This window comes from Periophthalmus magnuspinnatus, chromosome 1, assembly GCF_009829125.3.
Source record: "Periophthalmus magnuspinnatus isolate fPerMag1 chromosome 1, fPerMag1.2.pri, whole genome shotgun sequence".
Taxonomy (NCBI): Eukaryota; Metazoa; Chordata; class Actinopteri; order Gobiiformes; family Gobiidae; genus Periophthalmus; species Periophthalmus magnuspinnatus.
Window position 1 is genome coordinate 20,026,886 of NC_047126.1, and position 15,631 is coordinate 20,042,516.

Below are 15,631 nucleotides of genomic sequence, written 5' to 3' on the forward strand. Positions count from 1 at the left end.
GCTCTCTGTCTCGCCTGTATGCACAGAGGTGTGAATGGTAGAGGCAATAGTCTTAAAGGGACGGTAAATCAAGTTGTTTAATACTGATAGGAACTAAAGAATTATTAATGTGTTAAGAAAAATATACTGGTTACAAGTATGCAGGATGGTCTAAAAATATATGCAGGATGGTCTAAGAATATGCACTAATGAGAAAAAAAAATGCGTTGGTTAATTCGCATTTTTATACCTTCCTACCTTCAAGGCACTCAAAGCACATTACATAAAGGTACTACTCACACACTAGTACGCAGACACTAGGGGCAAGGTGGGTTTAGCGTCTTGCCCAAGGACACAATGACAGTATTCATCTGTAGGAGCTGGAATCGCACCGCCAACCTGTGGCTCATTGGACAAACATTCTACCAACTGAGCTACTGTCGCTCACCCCTGGAACATCACCCGATGACATCATGCAGTGGGACCCAGTGCTCTGAGGTCTGGAGACTTAGACAGCATAAATATTGTACGCTGGAATTTGTAAAACATGTGTGAATGAAAACAAATACAACTCCAGATGTTTCTGACAAGGAAACAAATTAGAAGAAAAGTCAATTTTGCTCAGTACAATTACAGAGGGGGTATTATGCAAAATTTACTTTTTGGAGCTTTCTACCATGTTAAGATGTTGTTCTCTCATCAAAAACAAGCTCTAAGAGGTTTTTAGATGTCATCCATGCACGTTTTAGTAATTTTGGGATCTATTCAAACCCTCCTTGCAGTTTGCAGTACAATCTTACCCAAGCCCAGAGCCCTACGTCACCCGTGCTCCCACACAACAACTCTCTATAAATATACAAGCGTGATGCAAAACGATACAAATTCACAGCAATGCACAGTGATTGTGCTCTGAAGGGGGTGGGACTTAGCAAGGAGAGCACATCAAGAACAAAACTGAAACCTATCAAACCTGTTAGTACGTTGTTTTGGCCGAATATAGCACATTCAAAGCAATAAAAGGTAGTAAAAACATGGTGATCTAAATATGTTTTGTGTTAGCAGTTAATATCCCATGGTGTGATACTAGCTCTTTAATTAAGATTTGAATCACTTATGAAAGAAGTGCACAAAAGAGCCTATAATTATGTCTTTATATCCTTGTGTTGTAACAAACCTAACGCTTTGAACAACTTTGAGCGCGTGTTCAACTTTAACTGTAAGTCGGTGAATTCACAGGGCAGCGATCTATCAGGGAACACCCCCCTATCTCCCCCATCTGTCTCCCAGGCCTTGTTGCTATAGAGATAGCGGCCTATTTGTGTAGAGAGAAAGAGATAGAGAGAACCGACGCTAAAGAGGTGCAAAAGAAATGAGGAGGAGAGAGGGAGAGGGTGAGGAGAGGGATTGACAGAAGGAGAAAGTGGAAAGAGAGAGAAAGAGAGAGAGCGGGAGGAGGGTAGTGAGTAGAAATAACGAGAAAAAGACGATGGGAGAGTGAGGAAGGGGTGACAGAGAGAAGGGGGAAGGATGGAAAGACAAGAGAAACGGGTGATTGTGAGACAGAGAGAGGGGAAGAGAGAGACATATGACAACCAAAGCAAAAGAGGTGCAAGCTGAGAGAGGGGAAGAATAAAGGAGAAGGGGAAAGGGTGAGGGACGTTAAGTTTGAGAGACAGAGAGAGAATAATAAAGAGATTCGATGTACAGCAGGTTGCAAGGAGAGGAAGAAAAGACAGAGAGAGGAGAGAGAGAAAGACAAAAAAGGGAAAGATAGCGGTGAGAGAGAAAGAATGACAACAGACTAAAGAGACTAAAGTGAGAAAAGGTAAACCATAGAGAGGGAGAGAAAGAAAGTGGGGGAGACAGGTGAAAAAGAGGTAGAATGAGAGAGAGAGAGAGGACGTGATAGTGAGACCCAAAACAAAAGAGGTGCAGCAGAGGGAGAGAGAGGAATAAGAAGGAGCAGAGGAGAGATTGCGATAAACTGGAGGCGAGCGGCTGAAAGAGGAATGGGCAAGATACTGAAGTCAAGTTGTTTAAAGCGCCATGAATCTCCTCACTTCTCACACACACGCACACACACCCCCACGCACGCACACACACACACACACACACACACACACAGGAACACTGCACAGCGACCTACTTTCTCTGGGATTTACTCTTGTCATATTTGGACAAGCTCATTAAGAGGAGTTTGGCACAAGTAGGTAATAAGTTACATCTACTTTAGTTGGTGTATTTAGTTGGGAAGCAAGTTTTGTGATGTTAATTTACTCGTGAAAATATATATATATATAGGAAATGGGCAGTGCAGTCTCATTATGTTAGTACGCACGGTAACAGTAAAGTGCGACTAAACACCTAAACTCCGCCCACAACCGCATTTCAAATAGAGCTGCTAAACTGGGCAGTGTTTGTGGACTAAAGAAAAGAGAGGAGGGGGCGGGGTCTGGAGGTATAAGGAGCAGTGTGATTGGTCTGACAGGTATCCACACTTCAAACTCCGCCTCTGCAGCCAGAAACACAGGGCAGTCTTTTGTGATGTCACCAACTACTGGACATTGCAGAGGCCACTGAAGGCAGCACAGTTAGATTTAGACGAGAAAGGTGCAAATTTAGCTTGTTTGCACTAAAAGTAGGAACAGGGAACAGTCGATAATACTATTAAACACAATATACACACAGTTTAGTAGTGAGAAAAAGGGGATTTAGTTTTAGTTCTATTTTAAAGATGCCCTATGTAACTTTTCTAGTGTCCATCTTCTCCATCATCTCCACTGAAATGTTATTGCTTTGTGTAGAATTATGCAATTATTCTTATCTATACCCATGAAAACAGGAAGAGAGTGCGACCAAACCATGTTACAGGTCAGATCTGTGGAGGGATGAGCCAACTCACAGCAAGAATTCATATTTTTCAATGATTCTTTTGAGAAATAAAACAGTTGAATTTGAATAAATGGTAAATACGTTTTGAGAATTTTGGGCTTTCAAGCCAAGTTTCATTTCAGCTAACTCAGGAAGAAAAATAAGACAAAATGTGAGTAATTTTTATGTATTTTGTCATTTTCGGGAGAGCAGTTTGAAAGTCGGATTTTCAACAGCCATTGATCTAAAGTCACTGCCAAGCCCCAATATCTAACACAAGAACAATACAGAGGGAAAAGGATTTGTGAGCTTGGAGTTCATTCTGCTTTTGAAATGGCTGAAAACCTTAACAAAATATGATTTTCTCCCAAAAATCTTTCTTAACAAATGGAGTTTTTCCTCAATTTAAAAGGTCATACTGGTATTGTCTGTGAACTCCCTGTGCCACAATATTTCATTTTCCCTATTTAAAGAAAACGTACCAAAAAAGGGTTTCAAAGTTCATGCTTTAGAAACTTAAAATGTCAAATTTAAAAAGCGATGCCGACTGAAATTAAATATTGATTCAAAAATTCTCCAAAATTTTGAAACATTTCAACTACGCTGTAAAAAATGTGGTGAAATGCCTGAAACATGAATCTTAACATGAATTTTGATTTGATTCATTTTTTATTTATTACCAAGACTGTTTATTTTGTTTCATGACATTTCTGGGATTTTTCTTTGGATTTAATTTCATACATAGACTCGATACTCAATACTGATTCTGATACCACAATGATAATAAAAAACACAAGTTATTTAGACAATAGGTGATTTTCAATATCATATCGTAGTACTTTCTTTCATATTACCATGTGACCTTATATCTGTGTAATCTCAGTCATCCAGGTAGGTTCCATAGTGATCCATGGGTGTGTACTGGTCTATATGGTCTTATATTTGTTCTGATACAGCTCAAGATCATTCTAAAGCGATTCAGAAAAGGTTCATTTCTGTCTGTGAATGTGACTTTTTAGTATCGATACCTGCTCAAATAAGTATCTTGTTTTGATACCAGTTTTAGTGTAGATTAGTGTCAGGTTTTCAGTACTTTCGACAACCCTAATTGAAAGTAACCCAAATAATCTAAATCAAGGTAGTACATATGATGCAATATTCAATTTGTATACAGAATCCAAGTCATATGAAGATGCCGCGCTCATTTTTGCAGTATTTTTCCTCACATTCCACCTCTCCCAAACACCAGCGCCTCCGTTCCTGTGTCTTTTGTGCAGCGCTGTTAGCATGCCCTGCACACACTTAGCATGCCCAGTTGCACACATGTACGTAGTTAGCATGCCCAGTGGCGCGCACGTATGTAGGCTGTGTACTTGGCTGCTCATGTGCACGTGGACATATCCGGCTGTAACACTGTAATGTCACGGCGATCGGGGCCATTGTGGCAGGTCATATAATGCTCCAGTGGGCACATTGTCTGCCCCAGTGCTCACAGCTCCACACACTGCCGCACAGCCCCTTTAATCTGCAAATACATCGTCCATAATCCCACACACAGCAGCAGAGGCAACAGAAAGTGGAATATGGGGAGAAAAGGGTGTTTTTGGCGATGTTATTCTGTCAGATGGGACAAGAGACGGAACATCTCGCACTCTGAGGACTTCAGTGACCGGCCTCCTGCTGGTGCCCAGACTCAGGACTAAACATGGGGAATCAGTGTTTCAGTTTTATGCAGCTACAACCTGGAATAGTCTTCTTGAAGATGTGAGACAGGCCTCTACTTTGAAAATCTTTAAATCTAGGCTCAAAACGGTTCTGTTTGGCTGTGCATATGACTGAAAGGTTTTTATTCTGCACTCTTCTCTTTTAAAGTTAATTTTATGAGGACTTTATGATGGTGCTATATAAATAAACTTGCCTTGCCTTATCTTACTCCACTGTATGGTATGTTACCTGGATATTCCATAGAGCAAACATCTCAGAAACCTCTTATTTAAGGCGAGAAAGTTTCAGTTCAAGTGTGTGATCCCAAGTCTGTAACAGTGATAAATGTGCTGTAGTCTGCAGTGTCCCTGTTGTTTAGCTGGTAACTGGGTTTGTACTACTGTTGACTCAGTTTTTTTTGTTTTAGATGTCAGGTGCAAACTAAATATTTAGCAGAGTTGTAGACTTTTATATTTCTTACCAGACTGTAGAAGCTCGTTCACAGTTTAGGTGTGAGTTTGGAGCTTTTAAATAAAAAAACAAATGTAAGTACTCACTATAGACACGCATATTCACCTTATTTCGGACGTTGCATGGACACCGTCGTTGACATGTGGGCTGTATTATTTTTATTTTTTTCGACAGCAACACTACTTTATAGAATATTTTTGAATTCGCCATTGAAAGGAATGGGATTTCCTCTTAACCGGAAGAGGAGAGCTCACATTTTGAAGTGTGACATATCAGTGAAGAAAATACAGACGATAAACGACAATATTCAATGCCATGATGCCACTGAAACGATTACACTAAAGCAGGATTTTACCAAAAAAAAACGATTCTATAGATACAGTATGAGCTGCAGTTTATCAATGAAACACTTAATGAGTCATAGAAGATATTTATTCAACCCTTTACTGCTCAAATCCTCAGAAAAGTACAAAAAAGTGCCCATGATAGATATTGACCCCCACAAATAATCGTTCCATCGATCATGCATTGAGCGATAAGTAGATATTACGATTATGGTGACAGGTCTACTCAGAGCTTAAGTTTGGAGTGTTGTGCAGTCATCTGCGTAACCCCTATTCTGAAGTTATATTGAAGAATGGCCCTGTCAAATTTCTCTGCGATGACTTTGCCTATATTTACCTCCCTAAACTCCTCAAATAGTCCTTTTTTTGAAGAACTAAAGAACCCAAACTTTAAAGCCGTGCTACTTTTTTACCGTCTACTCTCTTGATTGGAGTTGGGTGGAATGTAGCAGCTGCCTTTGCTGGTTGACTGCTCGCTTTGTCTCCCCCAGCGGTCGGTCCAACACTCACGGACCACTATAATCCACTGAAACATTCCACCAAGAAGACCAAATATGAGCACCAAATCCCAGCCAAATCCCTTTGTTAGTGTTATTACGGGCACGGCTACGCACGGTTATCGGCTTTCCAGCAATTTACTTTATGGGTTTGGTGGAGGAGAGCTCTTTTGAAGCAGGACCATACTGTTCAAGTTCAGAGGTGGGAGAGTAACGTTACTTCAAAATAATGTTACTCAAGTGGAAGGGGAAAGTGGTGGTCCGAGAAATTGCTCAAGCAAGAGTAAAAACATATTTGGGAAAAGTACCACTCAAGTAACACTGACCTAAGGAGTAACTGTTGGGACGTAACATCGGACTTATAATTTTATGTTCATGTATTTGGAAGGACAAAACATTAAACAATCATCTCATAACATAAAGCGTTTGTTACTTTTGTAGACTTACTCATAGTGGGAAAAGTAACAATATCTTTTACTGGAGTAAGAGTACAGTTACACTGCCACATATAATACTCAAGTTGGAGTAAAAGTATGCTGCTACTCTGAAAAGTACAATTCCTTTAAATAGCTACTCAAGTCAGTATAACTGAGTACTACCCACTTCAGTTCTAGTTACATTTTATATAGAAGAATATTATGGTTTCAAGTACGTACTGGCACAAGGAAGGATTGAACCACAAATATTAAGGTTAAAGGGCGAACATCTGTACCTACATATCAAGCTACAGCAGTAGTCCTCCTGAAGTGAAGAATAATAACTGGAAAATACTATGTTAATGTATTAATAAAACAATTGTTACACCTAAAAAAAATTATATATATATATATATATATATATATACATATATATATACATATATATATATACACTAAATCTTTAAGTACCGTATTTTCCAGATTATAAGTCGCACTTTTTTTAATATGCAACTTATACTCTTTTTTTACATTTTTTTTTTTTTTTTCCTTCATTATCATGCATTTTTTGGCTCATGGGTCTTATACTACGGTGCGACTTATATTCCGAAAAATACGTAAATTTCCATTTTTTTTTGTCAAATAAAACTGGCAATATACAAATTAAATGTAAAAATGGAATATAATAAAATCCGTAATACCAAAAACACAATTCTTTTTACATCCTCAAGTAAAGTCAGCTAAATACATGGTGTGATCAAAACTATTCATGTGCTGGAAAAGGAAAGTCCACACAATGTAACTTTTATTGTGGGTACTGGTTCCAACTCTTAGCAAAATGCCTGTGGTCAAAATATTTATACGTAATATTGAAATTAAAGAAAATAAAAACCCCAAATTGCGCATCTGGAAATCTTTGGGCTAATACATAAACTATCCCGGAGTATGGCGATGGATTACTGCTAATAGCACTCCTATAGAATCCTAATCAATGGCATATGTGGACTGTCTCTGCCTGATGTCTTTACGACGTGTCCATCCAAACTTTTTTTTTCGTTTTTTTGGAGTGTGTTTCCTTTTCTTTGACACTTTAATACCTTTAATCCATCACTCACTTCCTCTGCTGCCCCAAGCTCTCACGCAGGTTTCACGGTGCATCCAAATTGATGTCTCTAATTGAAAAAGCGAACTGGAACTTCCATCCTTTTCAGAAGACATAATTCTGTTTTTCTAATTTTTTCATATTATTAATGTCAAAGCCAGAATATGTCATATTTTAGCCAAAAATATAGACCTAAAATCAACTTCAATACTTTTGGATGTGCGCGTGTTGAACTGAAAAACCTATTAAAAAAAAACATGCATTCTTACTGTGAGTGAGCTTGCATTTCCACAAACCTGATATTTACCTACTCCTGTTTGTTTCCATGGAAATGTCGTTCCTTTGACTATAACATTCCACAGTATGGCATAAAACAGGGGTGTCAAACACATTTTCACTGAGGGCCACATCAGCAAAATGGCTGCCATCAAAGGGCCAGATGTAAAATAAATGTAACAACTTTTTTAAATTGTTAATGACCTGTTTCTGTATTCATTACTTCTTCAAGTTACACATATTTCATATGCATTTGAAAAGATGTAAAAATATGGCTGTGTAACTGTGTCTCCTGGTAAAATGAAAAAAAAAAAATTAAGACCATAAATTTAAAGACCAAAAATTTTAAGACCATAATACCTTTTAATTTACCCTGTCGAGGGCCACATAAAATGATGTGGAGGGCCACATTTAGCCCGCGGGCCTCGAGTTTGACACATGTTGCATAAAACATATCTACTTTATATTTCCATGGAGTCTTGCAGGTGCTACTACTGTGCCTTTAAATAAAATATGCATATTATTAATTACTCTTGGATAGCATAACATCAGCATTTCACAATTTATAGTGTAAAGTCATAAGTATGTATAATAAAAATAGAGTGACTTCTTTAATAGAAACTGCACCCTCTGCTGGCAGCTGGTGGAACTAAACGGTAGCAGTTTTCAGCCCTCAAAAACGACTGAACGCGTTATATGTGAATGAAACACAACTCCAAGCGCACTTTTATGAAGAAACTATATACACAAGATGGTTAAAGCATTAAAAAGCCTTTATGAGCTGTATAAACTCAACTTCACTGAACGCATTGTTTGTGGATGGAATTTCTGCTCTCCATCAAAGTTATAAAAAAGTAAGACTAGGTAGCTATATGGAGAAGTGAACAGATACCGAAGACTAAAAGGTAAAAGATACATGCTGTGGAATGTAAATGCATGTCTGGAAGCCATTAACCACAGCGCGTAGGCCCGTCTTGTCTTTCTGACGCTGAGTGGTAGCCACCAACCACTAACCCTCACCTATACGTCCACACACACACACGAACACTTAGGTACACATATACGGCTAAAGCTGTAGATCTAAATTACAGAGTTGAGTTAAACATGCTCTGCCCACCGGTGTCATGGCAGAGAGGGGGTTCCATATCACGAGCAGACGAGAGAAGCAAAAAAAGAGTACTGTTACTGAAATATTTTAAATTGTTACAGACAAGAAAACGAGCAAGAAAGTAATTGGTCTAAATGCTACTTCAGAGCTACTGTTTGGTACAAATGAGTTATGTTTTTGTATTAGCATTATGAGTAGACTCGTGCAAAATCTACCAAAAAACGTTCTACAAATGATTAAATATGTTTTTAATCTGCTCATAATTAAAGATAAATAAATTTTGTCACACTATTTGTACCTATGTGGAATATGAAGTATGCATTATTCACTTACAATGGAAATATAGCGTTTTCTTCCTTTGAATTCTAGATGTTGTTTGATTAAACTAGTCCATATGTACATATCGTGGAAAAAACGGTTGAGCAAATTATTGTGCCTGATCTGTACCCAATTTTTTCGCATGGTTTTGGGTTAAAGTTTGTCTTTTCCCAGTGCAGATATATCATATAAGCAGCTCTTGAGATGGAAATACGTCTGCCATTAAAAGTGCACTGTAGTCGTTGTTAGCTTTACCGTCACACCAAAACTCCGCTCTGATTTCTGAAAGTTGTGAAAAAAGCTTATAAACTCATCATGGTGAATAATTCGAATTCTCAACAGCGTATAAGGTAAGTGAGGAATAACAAGGGACAACTGCAAAACGCTGAAAAATAGTTCTGTTTTTCACGTTTTTAAGAGTAAAAATCAGGTATGACACTTTTAACTTGAAGTAACTATTCCAGCGTGAAAACTCTTAAGGTCAAACCTGCGCATGTAAAAATAAATATTGTAAAAGTATAACAGACGACAAAATATGCAACTCTCCGGTGGTAAGACCCTTGTACTGCGTGCACACACACCCCAGCAGCCCTTCTTCTATGTCGGGCTCCTGCGGGCCGAGTTCCCCCTGCGTCTGTGGAGCCTGTGTCTCAAACATGTGCTTTTCATTACGAAGCTCAGGATCATGTGTTTATTTTGGGCTGTCAGTCAATTCATAAGTATGGCTTTCACCTTTTTAGTCAAATGGAGGCAGGTCGGGTCAACTTCGGGAACTTTCGGCGCGTCGGTAGAAAGAGCGTGGTGAATGTGTACCGTAATAGGTCTACAAATATAATACCCAGAATTATTAGGACAGTCATTTGCAACCACACGCACAAACCAAGTTACTACGCAAACGTTTTCAGTTTTTTAACCATCTGTTGTGTGCAATGAGATCCAAAAAGGTGATACTATAAAAATAGAAAAAGCAACTAACGACACAGACACTGGCTCATAAAACTCAAGGTAAAAACTCCAAACATGCTTCATTACACCTTTATAGATAATAGATAGAAGCCTAATTGGTCTATCTACATGCATGAATTAGAAAAATGAACTGTGACCATGCCGCTTGGAACATGAAAAGGCTCTAAACACGCTCGATGACATATTTAGAGTCCATGCCCGGTCCTGATTGGACTGACCCAAGGCTGTCCCTGTCCTAATGCACACAGATGTTTTTGTTACACATGAGTAAAGTGACCTCAGGGTGGACTCTTAATATGGACTTTATTAAACGCTGGGTCAATAATCAATATGTTATAATTCACTTGCAGTTAGCATGCATTAAAGGTAGAATTAGCGGGGATGAGCGGACCTATGCCAAATACCCATATACTGATTAGCATGTAAAAATAGCAATACTTAAAAAATTCTTCAAAAATAAATAAATAATAAATGAAATTGTTGTAATTTTTTGAAATACATTGTTCATATTTTATTTTATATTTAGATGTATTTAGTTTTTAGATCAGTTTAAGCCGGTGGAGTAAAGATAATGACGTCAGTTTGTTACAGTGGGCCTAGAGGGGTCTCCATGCATTTTAATATAAACTCATTATTATTGTATCTGATCAATATCTTGATTACTTGATATCAGATTAAAACAAAAATATTTTCTATCGGCCATCACTAAGAATTACACTCAAACTTAAAATCTGCATTCACATTTTCAGACTAGTGCAATAATTCAAAATAACACCTTTTTAGATATTTGGATATATGTAGATATTCATTTGAAAGTTTACAAAAAAAAAAAAAAAAAAAAAAAAAAAAAAAAACGTAAAAAATAACAAACAAAAATAAAATAAAAACATATAATAATAATAATAATAATAATAATAATAATAATAATAATAATAATAATAATAATAATAATAATAATAATAATATAATAATAATAAATGCATACATATTCAAAAACCATATCTCTTATAATGTGTAAATTTGGTTATTTAATCCCACCTCCAAACAGTTTATACTTTTGCTGTGTCCTTGGGCAAGACACCTGTCACCCATCTGGTTTGTGCAAATGTGGTAATACGAGTGAGTGCTTGATGGTGAATGTTAAAGGCCATTGGCACAGATATGAAGCCACATCTTCGTCATTCTGCCCCAGGGCAATATAAATTCAAGTCAGTAATTTAACAGTATCAGAATAGGTACAAAACATGATTAAAAAATGCTGAAAAAGAACTAATACTGACAAAGAAAGAGGATGTAATTAAGAAAACTATTATTAATTGCATTGCCACAAGAGTAAAATCCGAAACATACCTGTAGCTAAGGATTACGAGATTAAGTGAGAGCTATAATATTTACACTATGGTTTCTATGGGGAGTGTGTGTATGAGTGTGTGTGTGTGTTGAAGAGGGGAGAGAGGAGACATGTCCCTGGGCCAGCGAGAGGCAGCGCTTTAGACGAAGACAGAGTTAACAGAACAGAAGAGTCGTGGACTTCTACAATGAGACTAAATGGTTTCTAATGGAGCCCAGGAGAGAGAGTGATAGAGGAATAGACAGAAGGAGAGAGAGAGCGAGAGAGAAAGAGGCCATGACGCTTGATTGACAGGTTGACAGTTCGCTGATGAACTTCCTACTTGGGTTCGCCTCACGTTCTTCAGCTTGTGGCTTGAAAAAATGAGCGAGAAAAATAGAGCGTGTGAGTTTGAAAAGTGTAAAAATGTGGAAAACTGGGGAGATCTTTTTTTTTTTTTTTTCTCGAGTGGTCTGCAAAAGTGTAGACTAGTGTAGAGTGCCTTGTTGAAGAACTTGCTGCTTGGTTTTACACTCTTCAATATGAGACCTGACAAAACAATATACATTTAAATATGTTTATACTGCTACAATATGAATATAAGTGCATATACATTTTATTAATATATGCAATGTCATATTTAGCAGATTACAGCAATATAGAAAAAATAAATAATAAATAATAATAAATTAATTAATTAATTAAAAACAAAACCTTTACTTGGTTTCATTTTGGTTTCCTCGATTTTGAAGATAACCTACAATTATGAAAAAATATAATGCGGTCTAAAAATAATGATTATAATAAAAAATAAATAAATAAAAAGTTTTTAAAAATTTTAAGTGAGTGAGGACTGCGTGAAAAATTGTTTAAAATTAATTAAAAATCCAAACATGCTTTTGCTGGTTTGCTATAATGATAACATACAAATTATAACTGTGTATATACATATTTATATATGAAAGAGTAACTGTGACTGGCACCTCACTTACTCCCTCACTATTTACTTTTGCTTTGCGGTGAAATATGTGCACACTGAAAAATCAATAAAATATGGTGGAGAAAGTTTAGAAATATGTGAACTTGATCATACTCTGCATTAAAATCAAATACATAAAAACACAAATGTACAAATGTGTATGATTTGCAAGATATTTAGAAAAAAAAAAGAACGCCAATATATTAAAATGAGTCCAGTCTCGTAACAGCAGGTTCCCTCTCTGCCTCTTCGCTGCCACTTTCTCACCAAAATCCTGCTCCAATGGCCTTATGCACCCTGGCACCACTTTCCCTCAGCTTTCTCAACGCACAACCGCACAAGTTCACAATTTCAACACAAAAAAGACTACACAACACTGCACAAAGCCCTGGCCGATTGTTTTTTCAATCACTTTACATCCAGTCACTGAGTCAACACAATGCAAGCCAATTGACACGAGACGGAGCGATTTCCCCATCAGGCATGCTGCTTTCTTCACAATGTACAAGAACCAAAGCGAGGAAAGCAGGAGTAGGAACAGTAGTAGTAGTAGTAGTAGTAATAGTAGTAGTAGAAGTAGTAGTTGTATAAAAAATAATAATAATAATTGGAGTTTTGGTCTCTACCTTGTCTGTGTAAGTACTCCAGTTTCGCCCGTTGCAAAGGGTTAACGCTCCAGGAAAAAAATCACATAGGATCCTTTCAGAAACGCACGCAGACTATTGAGAGAGTGAGGAGGGGATCGCACACCTCTGCTTCTGTCCGTTCTTCTTTTAGTTTCAAGAAAAGAAAAAAAATTGTTAGAGCGCAACCCAAAATGAAGTCACCTTTCTTTGACTGGGTTGTTGGTCTCTCCGTACGGGACTGCTACTGTCTGCTCTGCTCACTTCTCCAGTAGAGTGAAAGATGGAGCTTTGCAAAAGGTAAAGATAATAACTAGTTTTTTTGTTTTTTTTGTTTCTTCTCAGGCTTAAGTCCTTTTTCTATAATCGCCAACGGTGATGGTTATCATACTGCAATCTCGGTTTTGGATTTGCTGTCTCTCGGAGCGCGTGCCGGGTAGCTTTACCGTAATGCGTGCCGTGTGTCTCTGCTGGCGACTGCCGAATGAATAGACTCCGCGTTCTACCTCCCGTTCCCTCTCTCACTCTCTTTCCCTCCCTTCCTCTCTTCTCTCTCTCTCTCTCTCCTGGAAGTTTAGCGCTCTCTTGCTGGTTGAGCCGAAAGAGGTGGGCAGGGCTTGCGGGGAGAAGCGAGGCACGCGATTGGTCGATGCTAAGAGAGAGGGAGAGGAGAGAGGGAGAAAGAAAGAAAGGGAGGGAGTAGAGTGGATTCGGCGCGTCCTAGAGGTGCAAGCAGGGGGGTGGGCGCGACTTGAGATGAGATACCCTCTTCAGAAAAAAAAAGAAGAAAAAATGCGTTCTGGGGCTGCGATGTTGCTGTTTCCCTCATATTCATATTATCTGTTAAATAGAGCGAATGTTACAATGCGCCGATATTGCACGGGGTTTAGGGAGAGTTTGGGAAGAAGCTGTGTAAAGTAAAGGTAAAAGAGAGGACAAAGAAGAGACTAGAGAGGGAGAAAGAGGAATGAGAGGTGGAAGAGAAAGAGAGGGATAGTCAAAACAAAGCAAAAGACAAAACAGGACTGAGGTTGGATAATGAAGCTTGCATTTCTAAGATGCTGTTCTCAGACGCTCTACAATACACAGTTTGTTTATATATTTGTAAATCGAATTTTCTCATTGCACTATAATGTATCTGTCCAACATCATGATTTAAATTGGCTTTTGAATGCATATTGTAAATAATTAGGTTTAAGCTATAGGCCATAAACCTACTTCTTTAGAGTTGTTGTATCAATCGTGTATATTTTGGTTGCCAGGCAAATCCATATATCTCCGTATTTTTAAGTCTGGTTCCCGCGCCCTCCATCGCATCTCAAGCCTGACCAAACGTGATCGCGCAATCAAGTACCTCATTGATCACCTGTGATTTACAAACAAAATGACATTCTCTCGCCGCAGATTAACACAGTTTAGTGCTTTGCCCATTGATTCTGCCAAAATCCACAATGTTTGCTTTGATACGGTAGACCATGCTTGACCCTGATTGGTTAATTCACCTGTCAATTACGTCCCACATCTCTCAGGCAGATTCACCAGTGACCAGACTCACATCTTCATTAAGTATTGAAGACGAGTGTATTCTGGCTCCCCGGCAAATCTTTTGGTATTTATGCTATCATTGTACTTTGCGATTGCAACAATGAAACGTCCCCATTGTGTAGGTGATGTTATGTCTAAGTGTTTGTGTGGTATTTTTAGCTCTATATTGTCCACAAAGTTAATCTGACTATAGCACCGTTATATAGCACTATAAGAAAAGTCATTAATTTCATATTTGCACATCCTGAAAAGCTTTGAAAAATCATAAAAACACACTCAAGTCTCATAACTATTTAATAGATTTGAAGAGAATCAAACTATAGTGCTCTAATAAAATTTGATGTTTTGTTGTAGTAGCTCTCCAAGGAATTGAATATAACGCAGTAGAATCATTTATCCACACTGCATGACAATAGGGAGGATAGTCAGACATGTTAAAAGAATTATGAACTCAATGTATCAAAACTGTTTGACAGAGACAAAACTAAAGCAAAAAGTGCTAGGTATAAAAAAATAAATAAAACTGATTATGAATGTGGAAACACAGGGAACAAATCACGGTTAGATATGTAGTGAAAACTGCAGGAAACATACAGATTAGGTCAAATGTCACGTCAGTTTAGTCCTGGTTTGGTCCTGGTTTGGTCCTGGTTTGGTCCTGGTTTGGTCCTGGTCTGGTCCTGGATTTGTCCTGGTCTGGTCACGGTTTGGTGCTGGTTTGTCCTGGTTTAGTCCTGGTCTGGTCCTGGATTGGTCCTGGTCTGGTCCCGGATTGGTGCTGGTTTAGTCCTGGTCTGGTCCTGGTTTGGTCCTGGTTTAGTCCTGGTCTGGTCCTGGATTGGTCCTGGTTTGGTCCTGGTTTGGTCCTGGTTTGATCCTGGTCTGGTCCTGGTCTGGCCCTGGTTTAGTCCTGGTTTGGTCCTGGTTTGGTCCTGTTACCGGAATGATCTGAGTCCACTGTAAACATCTTGTAACATACTCCAACTGTGCTTATAAACTTGTCAAGACTTAGCCCCTATTTACCCGGTTAAATCCTGGTTTGGTCATGGTTTGGTCCTGCTTTAATCCCGGTTTAGCCCTGTTACGAGAATGACCCAAGTCC

General features: G+C 38.3%; 1 protein-coding gene across 2 annotated transcripts in view; it reads right to left on the minus strand.

Annotated features, from left to right (window-relative positions):
- LOC117393469 (teneurin-3) overlaps positions 1 to 15,631 on the minus strand; it is a 516,796-nt gene that overhangs the window by 369,029 nt on the left and 132,136 nt on the right. Inside the window, exon 1 of one of the 2 annotated variants that reach the window (XM_055225739.1) lies at positions 12,988 to 13,420. The exons of the other annotated variant lie outside the window; for it this stretch is intronic. The gene's annotated coding sequence lies outside the window, so the exon portion shown is untranslated. Of the gene's footprint in view, positions 1 to 12,987; positions 13,421 to 15,631 lie in introns of those variants that run through there. 2 annotated transcript variants of the gene reach the window in all.